The sequence below is a fragment of the Physeter macrocephalus genome, chromosome 10, assembly GCF_002837175.3.
Source record: "Physeter macrocephalus isolate SW-GA chromosome 10, ASM283717v5, whole genome shotgun sequence".
NCBI classification, from domain to species: Eukaryota; Metazoa; Chordata; class Mammalia; order Artiodactyla; family Physeteridae; genus Physeter; species Physeter macrocephalus.
The window spans coordinates 4,354,890-4,367,401 of record NC_041223.1 but is presented as its reverse complement, the minus strand read 5'-3'; positions in this window follow the sequence as shown (position 1 = coordinate 4,367,401).

Sequence of the window (12,512 nt, the reverse complement as noted above, 5' to 3'; positions counted from 1 at the left end):
TGCCTGAATTTCTATATGGGATAATATGATTACGAAGTTAAAATGGCAAGTATGAATGTTTAAAGGTCTTATGGGTTAAATAAAACTTCTGACAAGCTGATAGTCTAGGTTTCTATACTACCAGAAAAGTCCAGCCTTCTGGAAACTGGTAGCATGCTTTTCCTTTGACAAAACTTTTCTTAAATATGAGGAGGCTATAATTAAATAATTGGGTTTTGTGTTTGTAATTTATTATCACATAAACAAAACATATAATAATGTACAAGAGAACAACAAAATAAAATCGATATAGTCATTATCCAAACTGAATAATAAAACATTATCAATAAAGTTGAAAACACTGATGTATTCTTCCAGAATTGAATCTTTCTCCTTGTTCTGGGTGAACTAGTACCCTGATTCTAGGCTTTTAATTTTATTCCACTGGTCTGTTTGTCTATACCTGTGCCTATAGTATATTGTTATACTGTCTATATTTTTATATTAAACCTAGATACTTGGCATTTAAATCATCTAATTATCTTCATTTCCCCCAAATTTTGGCTATTTTTGGTACTTAAATTATGTTTTTGTATAAGTTTAATAAATTTTATTTGGAAATCCTTTTGAGATTACTTTTGGAACTTCATTGAACCTACAGTTTGCAGAAAATTGACACCTTTATGATATATTAAGACATTGTATACATGATATGTTAGGTCTATTTATTGATGACTTCTTCTTTAAAGGAAATGTGTGCCTTTTTAGACTTATTTCTAGGTACTAAATACTTTTATTGTTACTATAAACTATTTGTTTTTTAATTACAATTATTTTTAAAATACATGTTGCAGAGTATAGTAATAAAATTGGTTTTATATTGTGCTAATGTTCAGAAACTTGTTAAATTCCTTCATTAAATCTAAAAAATTAAGTTCAAAAAATCCTGGGTTTTTAAAAATGTGAACAATAAGCAATCATATTTTCTGTGCATAATGGTAAGTTAGAATATTTCAGAATATTGAAACAGCTTGCGTTCCTGAAGTAAATTCCGTTTGGTCATAATGTACATAACTTTTAGTACTTTACTGGATTTTTACCAGCCAATATTATTTTAAGTATTTATACACACATGGAAATGAAATTTGCATGGGATATTGTTTTTAACTGCCTTTGAACAATTATAGTACTAAAACTATTCTAGATTCTTTAAATTATTTAGGAAATATATTTTTCCCTATTCTCAGGGAATTTGTATAATATTGATATTTTATTTTCCATGAAATTTTGGTGGAACTTACCTGTAAAACTAGATTGTTACTTTTAATGAGTTAGCTTTTGGATAATAATTTAACTTCTTAAGTGATTATAATTTTGTCTTTCTTACATATCAGTTTTGTTGTTATATTTTTCAGAAATGTGTCTGTAGTTATTACATTTCAAATATATTATCATAGATTTTTTGGTATTACTCACTTGCTCTTAAAGATAACTCATATTGTCTGTAACTGTATTGCCTTAAATTTTTATACTATTTTTGCCTTCTATTTTTTAAAAAATCAATCTTGACAAATATTGGGTATTAACTAATCTTTGCCTACAATTAATTTTTGGCTTTTTGGATTATCTCTTCTACTTTTGCTTTCAACTTTTTCCCCTTAATTCTAATGTCTTTGGATTAATTTTTGTTCTTTCTCCAATTTTTTTGAGTTAGATGGTTGGCTCATATACTTTATATTCCTTCTTCCTTTTTTACTATAAGCATTTAAGAATATATAATAATAATAAGTAATATTTTATAAGGATTTTAAAATACTACTATAATTTTATTATACAAACCTTGGATTTAGTATCATTTTATAATTATTACTATCTATGTATATATTTTCAAAATTTTATTAATGTAACATCTTAATCTGTGAGTTATTTAATGAAAAAATATTCCATATATTTGGAGAGTTGTTTCTTAATTCAATATTAATTCCACTGTGTTGAGAAAATGTGGTTTGTTCCTTTTACATTATATTTATGGTCATTACTAATACTTAAAATTAGCTTTAATCATATTATCTTATGCTTTGTATTTGTCTTATTTTCCTTATTTTGCTTCTAAATTTTTGGTCTTATTTTTATTATTATTTTCTTAAATTCCATTTTTTCTTCTTCTGGAAATTATATTGCTAATCGCATTTCTTCAGTGCGTGTTCTTAACCTTCTGTCATGCACACACAACGTCTAACATCAATCATTGTATCTTTCTCTTCCCAAGCAATCTGTGGATCTTAGAACACTGTAACTCCAGTTCCATCTATCTTTCTTAAAAGTTGTTTTCTAATATTTCAGGAAAATATGTTTTTTATTCCAAAAATAAAACATTATTTTTCTTGCTGTGGTCAATTATTTTCAATTCAAAACCTATTTACTAATTTATTTGTCACCATTTTTTCCTGCATCTCAGACCTTTATTCTAATATCGTTTTCCTTCTTTATAAAGTGTTTCTCTAAAGGTTCCTTTTATGCCCATCTGTTAGGGGTAAACTTTCTCAGTTTTTATCCAGAAATGTTTTTGTTTGGTTTTTGAATGATTATTTAGCTGTGTAGAATTTTAGGTTTATAGTAATTTTCTTTCAGTAATTTAAAGTTATTATTTCAGTGTCTTCTGGCTTCTACTCTGCGGTTGAGAAGAGAAATCGTTCCTTTTTTGTGGCTTATCTCTTTCCCTCTCTCTCTGCCTTAGGTTTTCTTTTCTAATTTTAAGATTGTTCATTCTGATGTCCTGCAGTTTCACGGTACTAGGTTTAACTATAGATTTTTTTATACATCTACCACCTGCGTTTTTATGGCTCCACTTCAGATCCATTTCTAGGTCTCTTATACTCTGTTCATTTCTAATTTTCCATTTAACCTAACCACTTTCTATCTTAATGAGATCATATTTTATAAATCTATATGTTCTAATTAGCTATTTTTCAAATCAGTCTGTTTACTAAGCTTTATTGACTTATTTCTTGTACAGGTATTTCTTCACAATTTAAAAACATAATTAGCTCATTACCCAGATCTGTTTAGTTAAATCAGTTTGACAAATATGTACTGTCATGGTACACCACCACCACAATCAAGATTTGGAACATTTTTGTCACCTAAAAAGGCAGCTTATCTTCCTTTCAAGTCAATTTCCTCCTCCCACTAACTGTCAATGGCCACTACTGATATGCTTCCTGTCTCTATAAGTTTGCCTTTTTAAATGTCATATAAATGGAATTCTACATTATGTTATCTTCTGTGTCCAACTTCTTTCCTGTAGTTTTGAGTTTCATTCATACTGTTGCATGTGTCAGTAGTTCAGTTCTTTAACTACTACTTTAACTACTACTAACTGGGTAGTATTTCATTGCATGGACTTACTGTGTTTATCTTTTTACCTATTGATGAGCATTTGAGATATTCCTGGTTTGGGGCTAATATTAATAAAGCTACTGTAAACATTTGTGTATAGATTATTGTGTGGGAAAATATGTTTTTATTGCTCTTTGGAAAGCCTATATTCAGGGAATAGGATTGCTGTATCATGTGATAAGTATATGTTGAATTGCACAAAACCCTACCAAACTGTTATTCAAAAGAAAAGCCACACCGTTTTGCTTTCCCAATTGCTATACATCCATACAACATTTGATTCTGTCAACCATTTTAACTTTGGCCTTTTTGTGTGTGTATAGTGATATCTTACCTTGATATTAATGTCATTTCAGTTATGACTTAAGATATTAAGCATATTTTCACAGGTTTACTTTCCATTCTTGTACCTTCTTTGGTGAAGTATTCATTCAAATATTTTCCCATTTCTTAAGATTATCTTATTATTGATTTGTAAGTGTTCTTTATTTATTATGGATAAAGGTCCTATGTCAGTTATACATTTTGAAAATATTTTCTCCCAGTCTCTGGGTTGTCTTCACATTTTCCTAAATGTGTTTTTGGATGAGCAGTGCTTTAAACTTTGAAGCCAGGTAACTTATGAATGCCTTATCTAACAAATCTTTGCCTGTCATATTATCACAAAGATTTCTTCTGTTTAATTTTGTTTTGCAAATATTTTACCTTGTTTAGGTATCAGAGTAATGAAGGTCCCATAAAATGCATAAGAAAGATTTACCTCTTTTTAAATTTTTTTTGGAAGAGTTTGTGTTGAATTGGCATTATTCCTTAAATATTTGGTGGAATTAATCAGTGAAGTCATCTTCACCAGGATCTTTGTGAGAAAGATTTTAACTAAGAAATCAATTTCTGTACAGGATATAAAGTTTTCTATTTCTTTTTGAGTAAAGTTTGGTCATTTGAGTTTTACAAGGAATCTATCCATTTCATCAAAATTATCAAGTTTTTTGGAAAAAATTTTTATAATAGTCTATTATTATCCTTTTAATGTCTTTAGTACATGTACTATGCTCAGTTCTTTATTCCTCCCTCAATTACTGAGAAAGAATTGAAGTCTTCAACTATACCTATGGATTTTTCTATTTCTTTAGTTCTATCAGCTTTTGCTTTAGATATTCTGAATCGTTATTATTTGCTGCACTTGTATTAAGATTGTTATGTCTTTTGGTGACTTGATCTCTACATTATTATGGAATGTCCCATTTTATCTTTGGTAATATTTCTTGTTCTAACGTTTTTTCCTTGTTTGAAGCTAATAGAGCATCCCCAGCTTTCTTTTGCTTAGAATTTGCATGATATGTCTTTTCCCATCCTTTTACTTTTATGTATATCTTTCTCTTTAAAGTAGATTTCGTATAGAAAAATCTAGTTGGATATTGCTTTTATATCCAATATTATTGTGTTGCCTTGTAATTAGAGAGTTTAGACCTTTCATATTAATAGAATTCTTGATAATGGCTGGTGATTTGTTTTCTGTTTATTCTAAATGTATTTATTTCTTCTGCACGTGTTTTCTTCCTTTTTTGAATTAACTGAATGCATTTTACCTTTCATTCTCATCTCAACTATTGGTTTATTCATGTAGCATTTTGTTTCATTATTATTTTTCATTTGTTGATCCCTATGGTTTACAATATATGTCACTAACTTATCTCAGGCTACATACACATGTACCTCCTCATGTAGAGTATAAGAAACTTCCAAATGTACACATTTCCTTTTCCACTATCTTAATTTTACTTTTTGCCATACCTCTTCTTTTTTAAATTCTACATATTGTAAACACAGCAAAGTCTTGCTGCTATTAAATTTTTAGATACTCATTTTTCTTTTAAAGAGATTACAAATCAGAAAAATGTCTTTTATGTTTACCCACATATTTATTATTTATGGTGCTTCTTAAAAAATTTTTCTATCTGGTATCATACTCTTTCTGAAGACCTATATTATAATCTTCTTGTAGTGTAGATCTGCTGGCAATGATTTCACCCAAGTTTTGATTTTCTGGAAAAGGCTTTGCTTTTACATTTGAAAGATATTTCCACATGATATGGTGAAAGAGTATAGGTTTTTAGGTTTTTCATTCAGAGCTTTGAACGTGTGGCTCTACTGTCTTCTGATTTGCATAGTTTCTGATGACAAGCCTGCTATTATTCTTATCTTTGTTTCTATGTATCTATGATTTTATTCTTTTATCTCAGATGTCATCCACATATTTCTCTTTATCTTTAATTTCTAGTAGTTTGACTTTGGTAAGCTTGATGTTTTGAAAATTCTTCTAGAGGTTCTTAAGATTTTTGGTTTTGTGGTTTGTTCCTTTTTATTAATTCTGTAAATTTCTTGGCCCCCGTATCTTCAACATTTCTTCTCCCATTTTCTCCCTCTTCTCCATTTGAAATTCCAATTAAATGCAGATTACACCTTTGGACAGAGATTTTAGATTGTTTTTCTTATTTCTTCTTTCTCTCTCTGTTTCATTTGGAAAATTTCTATTGATCTGTCTTCAATTTCATCAGTTTTTTCCTCTGCTGTGTCTTGTTTTTCAGCATGCGTGTCAAAGAAATTCTTTATCTCTGGCATTATCTTTTCTAGCATGTCCACCTTTTAATAGCTTCTCTCTCTCAATGCTTAAAGTCCCCATCTGTACATGAATAATTTTCCCACAGTAGACCACTGTTGCTTACTACAGAAAAGCTTCAATGGGGAAGGGTTTTTTGTTTCCTTGTTTGCTTTTGTGTGTGTGTGTGTATGTGTGTGCATGCATGTGGGTGTGGAAGTATGAACCTGTCCATCCTTGGTTATTGTCAGGTGCGTCCTTTTGCATCTGAGCTTCAGAAGTGGGGCTTTCTCACTATTCCATCCCCTCCCCCACAAGGTTGCAAAACTCCGCTTGGTGTCAGGGGGAGTTTTGAGCGCAAGTTACCTTTTTGTCCCTCTCCAGTCTCAGCCAGACTCTCTTCTGTTTCAATGCAGGATTGTGTTCATGAGTGGGTTTCCTCTGCTTCCCTTGGTAGAAGGTAAATTTTATTTTGTGTACTTGCAGCACAGAGATGTCAGGTTTTCCTCCCTCTTTCAGCAGCTGCTGACCATTATTTTTGAGACTATGAGGCAGGAGCACTTCCTGGTTTTCTCCAGCAGTAAATGGTAGCTGCTTCCTATGATACAGAGGTTCACATCTGTACAGTTCTGTTCTCGCTCTCAGCAGTGGCTGGTCATCATCTGTATGTATATGCGGTGGAAAGCGGGTCTTCAAGCTTTCTCAGAAGCACCCAGTGGTGGCTGTAGAAAAAAGCTGTCAAGTAGGTTTCCCTCCCTTTATGTCTGGGATTCCCACAGATTCCAAACTATCACACAGGCACATACTCAGCCTTTAGAAATTTGATAATGTTGAAGTATTTTTGTTGCCTGATATTATGGTTGCTACCACTTCCTCTCATGCTCCACAAAGATGAAACCATTTATATGTCTCTTTTGTCCTCTGAGAGGCTTGTCATGTATTGGGATTAAGTTTACTTTATTGCTTTATGACTTTAGGTCTCTGATGGGTTAAAAAGTTATAATTTTATGGTTTATCTGATTGCTACCCATTGTTATGGTGAGGACAAAATTTTATTGCAGTTTTCTACATCCTACGTAAAAGTGGAACCAGGCAATATCACTTTTATAGTGTAGAAGTACAATAACACCAAAATGGCAACTATTCTAAGGAAATAGCCTCACATTAAAAGTGACGGCTTGACACAGTTTCACGTTTTTAGTCTCTTCAAAATAAATCTGGTATAAGAACTGTTTTGTTAGCGACACCTCAAGTTAAACTCCTTTTGAGTTTGATATCATCAACTTTTTCTAACTTCCTTTGGTTTTGTTCATTCCATACTTGGGATTGTGAGTTTTTAAATCTGTTCTCTTGACCTCTCTGTTCTTGCTTCTTTCTTTTTGCTTAAATTTTAAATTTCAGCTACCCATTCATATCAATTTATTACTAAAATATCTTCTAATTGTGGTGCTGAATTAAACCTTGGTGCTTACTAGCATGTGTATCTTAGATGAAGGCCACAGTTTCTCATGAAAACAAAGCTCAGAGTGAACATAAAAAGCATATGTTCCATCTAAGCTTCTTCATTGATTCTGCAAAGTCCTGGGAATGAGATCCCATGATGATTTTCATCGCTAGTACAATATGTTAAAATACAATAAAAATGCTTATTTCATAAAGATCCCACAAATGCCATTTCTATACTAGAAATAGATGTTTGAAAACTAAAGAAAAAAGTTTCTGCACAACTTTAAAAATGGGAAAATGGAGTTAACTGATATTAGAGTCAAAGGAACTGTAGATCATCTCCCATATGATATGCAAAAATGCATGGAGTTTTATGATGGAATTTATAATAATTAACAGAAGAACACATTTAAAAAATATATTTGCCATTGTATTTGCCATTTCTTTCTATTAAGAAATATTGTAACCTTAGCTTGCTGGGGCAATTTGTGTTTTGTCCTGATTTTGAGAAAGGAGGTGAGTATCTTCAAAAACTGGTATTCTTCTTGTATGACACTAACTCCTTATGTAGTCATGCTTAACTTGATGTCAGCTTAAAGTTATTTGTAAACACTCAATTCTTTAATTACTGTCTTCTTCATTTTATTCCATTAGCATTCCATTAGAAACATAATTCATAAATGCATTCACTGGTACTTTTAAAAACGACATGAAGATTCAACAATATTACTTGAATTGTCAGGTATTAAGCAATTTTTCCAGCTTTTTTTTTTTTTTGCGGTACGCGGGCCTCTCACTGCTGTGGCCTCTCCCGTTGTGGAGCACAGGCTCCGGACGCGCAGGCTCACCGGCCATGGCTCACGGGCTCAGCCGCTCCGCGGCATGTGGGATCTTCCCAGACGGGGGCGCGAACCCGTGTACCCTGCATCGGCAGGCGGACTCTCAACCACTGCGCCACCAGGGAAGCCCTTTTCCAGCTTTTTAATTTAACTTCTGTTATGGTAAGTCCTTTCCTTTATCTCATACATGTTTACAAATGTGTTTAAAAAGGAGAGACAGCACTGGGTATTCGGGAATGTCTTTGAGGTGTTTATGTTTATAAAACCAATCATTTATTTGTTACACATTTTAAATTTTTTATTTACTTTTAATTTTTAGGGGTGTACTGACGTAAGAAACAATAATGATGATTTAACTAATGCTATCTTCAAACAATGAGCATTTGCAGAGGGAATAAATGTGGAAATTAACTTAATTTTCTTTACATATTTTCATGGAAACATTCTGTTTCTGGAAATTTCTTTATTGTTTTAAATGGCAAAGTAAATTTTTGTGAACTATATGAATTAAAACAGTTTAGTCAATTCAACATTGTATGAGATTTAACTGAATATGAAGGTCTCAGAATAAAATCTCATTTGCGTCATGATGACATAAAAACTATACAATATGTGACAAATCATGTGAACTTTTATTACTAGTGATGCAGCTGTTATAAAACAGCTGTATAAATAAAGCTGTAAAACAACCTGGCCTATGAGGTTAAGGAAAACAAGTAAACTGACACTACCCAAAGAGATGTACATTTTTTATTTGGCTGTCATCGTATAACATTTATTTTAATGGCAAGTGTATAAAAACGTGAGTATAAGTCCTTCTTCTACAATCTGATGTACCCCCTACCCTACGTGCAAGTTTGCACATGAGAAGACCCATAACAGGAAACACATCGTGCTCTCGAGCACAAGAAGACTTTCTCCTGACCTCTCTTCCTACGTTAGAGATGCTGTCATTTGCAGTGTTTTGTCTATTTTGTTTAGTTTTTATCATCATTAGCGTTTACCTTACTCCTAAAATTGAATATTATGACCATCCTTTGCATATCAGCAATTCCTAAAGCAAATTTTCCTTCCCTTAAAAAAGTTTATATTGCATTGCACTTAGGTATACAAACATTTTCAAACATTGTACAGTGATGCCTCATGTACCATCAGTCACACAGTTGAGTTCCAGGTGTTCTGCATCCTCCCCAGTATTTGATATTGGCGTTTTTGTTTTTTACTTAAGAGTAAATATTCTAGTAGATGTTTAGAAGGATCTTATTTTAATTTTAATTTGCATTTCCTTAGTGCTAATGTTGTATAATATTTTTATATGATTAATCATCATTACTGTTTACTATACCTTCTTTGGTGAAGCATCTGTTTAATTTATTTAATTAGGTTCTTTGTTTTTCTATTGTTGAGTTTGAGAGTTCTTTATATATTTTACATACAAGTCCTATATCAGAAATGTGATTTGCAAACTTTCTGTTTAATTAAATATCTTACAATAATTCAAACACATATGCTGAGAACTAAACCTTAAATCCAGTCTTTAAAACAATGACATTTTTGCTCACTGCAAAAGTGAGAGAAACAATGGATCACATTTCCCATCTTCTCAGTAGAAATCCAGGCACTAATGAGAAAATTCAAATAGAACACACTTTATCATAGCTTCGATATCTGTTTTTCTCTCTATTTTTTCGGCAAGGGACAATTGCAAGAAAATAATAGTTTTCAGATAGTTTCAAAGGCTTCAGTTAATTAACTTCGTCTTCCCCATTTAGAATTCAATTGAAGTTGCTACAACTGGTGCCTACATCTCATTGAAAATCAGATGGATTGAACGATGAGCTCTCTGCTGTAATATAAAAGTGGCCTGTGCATTGCACATCTAATAACTCTTTTCATTCCTTTTGAGCTACCAATGTCATTGGAACAGTTTCTCATAGGACACGAAAATGTTATTCCCATTCCTTCTAATATCATCATCAGTGTTTTCATTTTCTTCTTTGCAATTGTGTAGTTCCTATGTTTTTCAAGGTCTAATTCTGCATACATTTATGAATACTGGAATGATAAAATGGCAGACAGATGTAACCTCAGAGATATTCAGATTTCCTTCTTTCCTTTGATGGGAGATGAAACAGACCCTAGTAGGCGAATGCATTGCCTGAAGTCAGAAACAAGTATCTGGAATCATTATCTGATTTTGTTCCATTCCAACATACAAATCGTTCTAAATAATTTTCAGTGATACCCAACAGATAGAAATTGTTGGCATGACTTGCCATAAGTGGCCCCAGGAAGTGAGAATATACTAAAAATGTACAGGGTGTCAGCAGAGACTGGACCTTCAGATTTTTGTAGCTGGAAAGTTGCCAGTTAAAAAGTTTCAAGCAACTTCTGCCTTCCTGGTCATGGGTTGGCATTGTACTTTGAGGAAGCTGACTCTTTGTTTGGGGAAGACAGAATTGAGTGTTCCTTTTGGCTGTGAAGATTTAAGCATATCTTAAACTTGTCAGGGACCTCGGTTTATGAACTGTCCATGCACATGGCAAATGGCCCTCCAACCCAACATTTGCCTCTTGTTTCGCACAGGTATGTACCCGAGAGCGACAGACTCATGTGGGAGCAGAGTGGCCCTGACACAGACGTCTTCTCCTTGTTGTGAAAAGATACTAGGACACACCTAAGGGCCAGTAGCTCCAATGAAGACCATATGACCGGGGCTTCCCTGGTGGCGCAGTGGTTGAGAATCCGCCTGCCAATGCGGGGGACGCGGGTTCGTGCCCCGGGCCGGGAAGATCCCACGTGCCGCGGAGCGGCTGGGCCCGTGAGCCGTGGCCTCTGAGCCTGCGCGTCCGGAGCCTGTGCTCCGCAACGGGAGAGGCCACAGCAGTGAGAGGTCCGCGTACCGCAAAAAAAAAAAAAAAAAAAAGACCATATGACAGGGAAGGAAAACCAGAGAGCCCATAGGAAAAATTCCTTAAGAGAAAGAGGAAACCAGGAACAGGCCAGGGAGAGGGAAACTGGTTCTTTGCACTTTTTTGCTTTATTGATGCTGGACCCCGACACTACTTGACCTCTCTTTGCTGTGTTTGGAAATGTTCTGGAGAAAATGCTGTGTCCAGGTATACTGAAAGTACCCTGTGCAGCACTAAAAACTGGGAAGCTTGCTTCCCATGCTGTTTTGCTGTGGGACACACCTAACTGAACATGGATTTGAAAGGAAAATGCTCTCACTCTGAGCCTGGGTGAGCTGGCAGCGTCTGCAGAGGTGATCAGGTAGAGAGCAGGACGTATTGTCAGCAAGAGGCAGCCGGCAGCTGGCCAGACCCTGCCTGAGGAAGATGCCCAGCTTCAACATGGCTGTCATGGCCTCAGGTCCACAGCCCAGTGTCACGTGAGTGGGAGAAATGGTAGTGGAGGCCAGCCACGTGGTTTGCTGAGCTCAGCCATTGTGGAGCCCACCTAGCTCCTGCTTCACTGACTGACATTGGCTGGCACGCAAAAATGAATTCATGAACAAGTTTAAGCAATCCTTGTGATCTGGGAAAGGAAGATCCTGGATAAAAACTGGATTTCCAGCTCATTTATAAGATGAGAATGATTATCATAATATTTTTAGTTCTTAAGAGGAAAGTGATTTTATTGCCTTTTCACCTTGGGTAATAAAGCCTCAGATGTATATTATACAGCACAATGAATCTTCTCATATAATAATTTTTCTTATGGCACCTTTACCACAGGTGAACAACACCATGCACACAGGCTGCCCCCTGATGCAGAAAAAGCTCTTTCTTCAGCTCAGATACCTGTAAAAATTGGAAATTTGGAAACAAATCCGAAGCAAATAGCTATTGAGCCTGCCTCATGCAAGCTATGAATGTGCTTAGGTTAAATGAATGCACAGAAGACACCAGTTCCTGCTCTGGTGGAGATTAACTGCTCACAAACATTTACTGCTCTTTCTATGGGCGGATCACACTTCCCACCCCACAGTGAGTGGTTTACTGTGATCTCCTCTCCATGGCATCTGAGGTCAGGGTAGCGCGATCAGCAATGAGTCGCCATTAGTTTCCATCTCTGGTTGACATTAATGAGCACAGTCTCGGGCTTCCCTGGTGGCGCAGTGGTTGAGAGTCCGCCTGCTGATGCGGGGGACGCGGGTTCGCGCCCCGGTCCGGGAAGATCCCACGTGCCGCGGAGCGGCTGGGCCCGTGAGCCGTGGCCGCTGAGCCTGCGCGCCCGGAGCCTGTGCT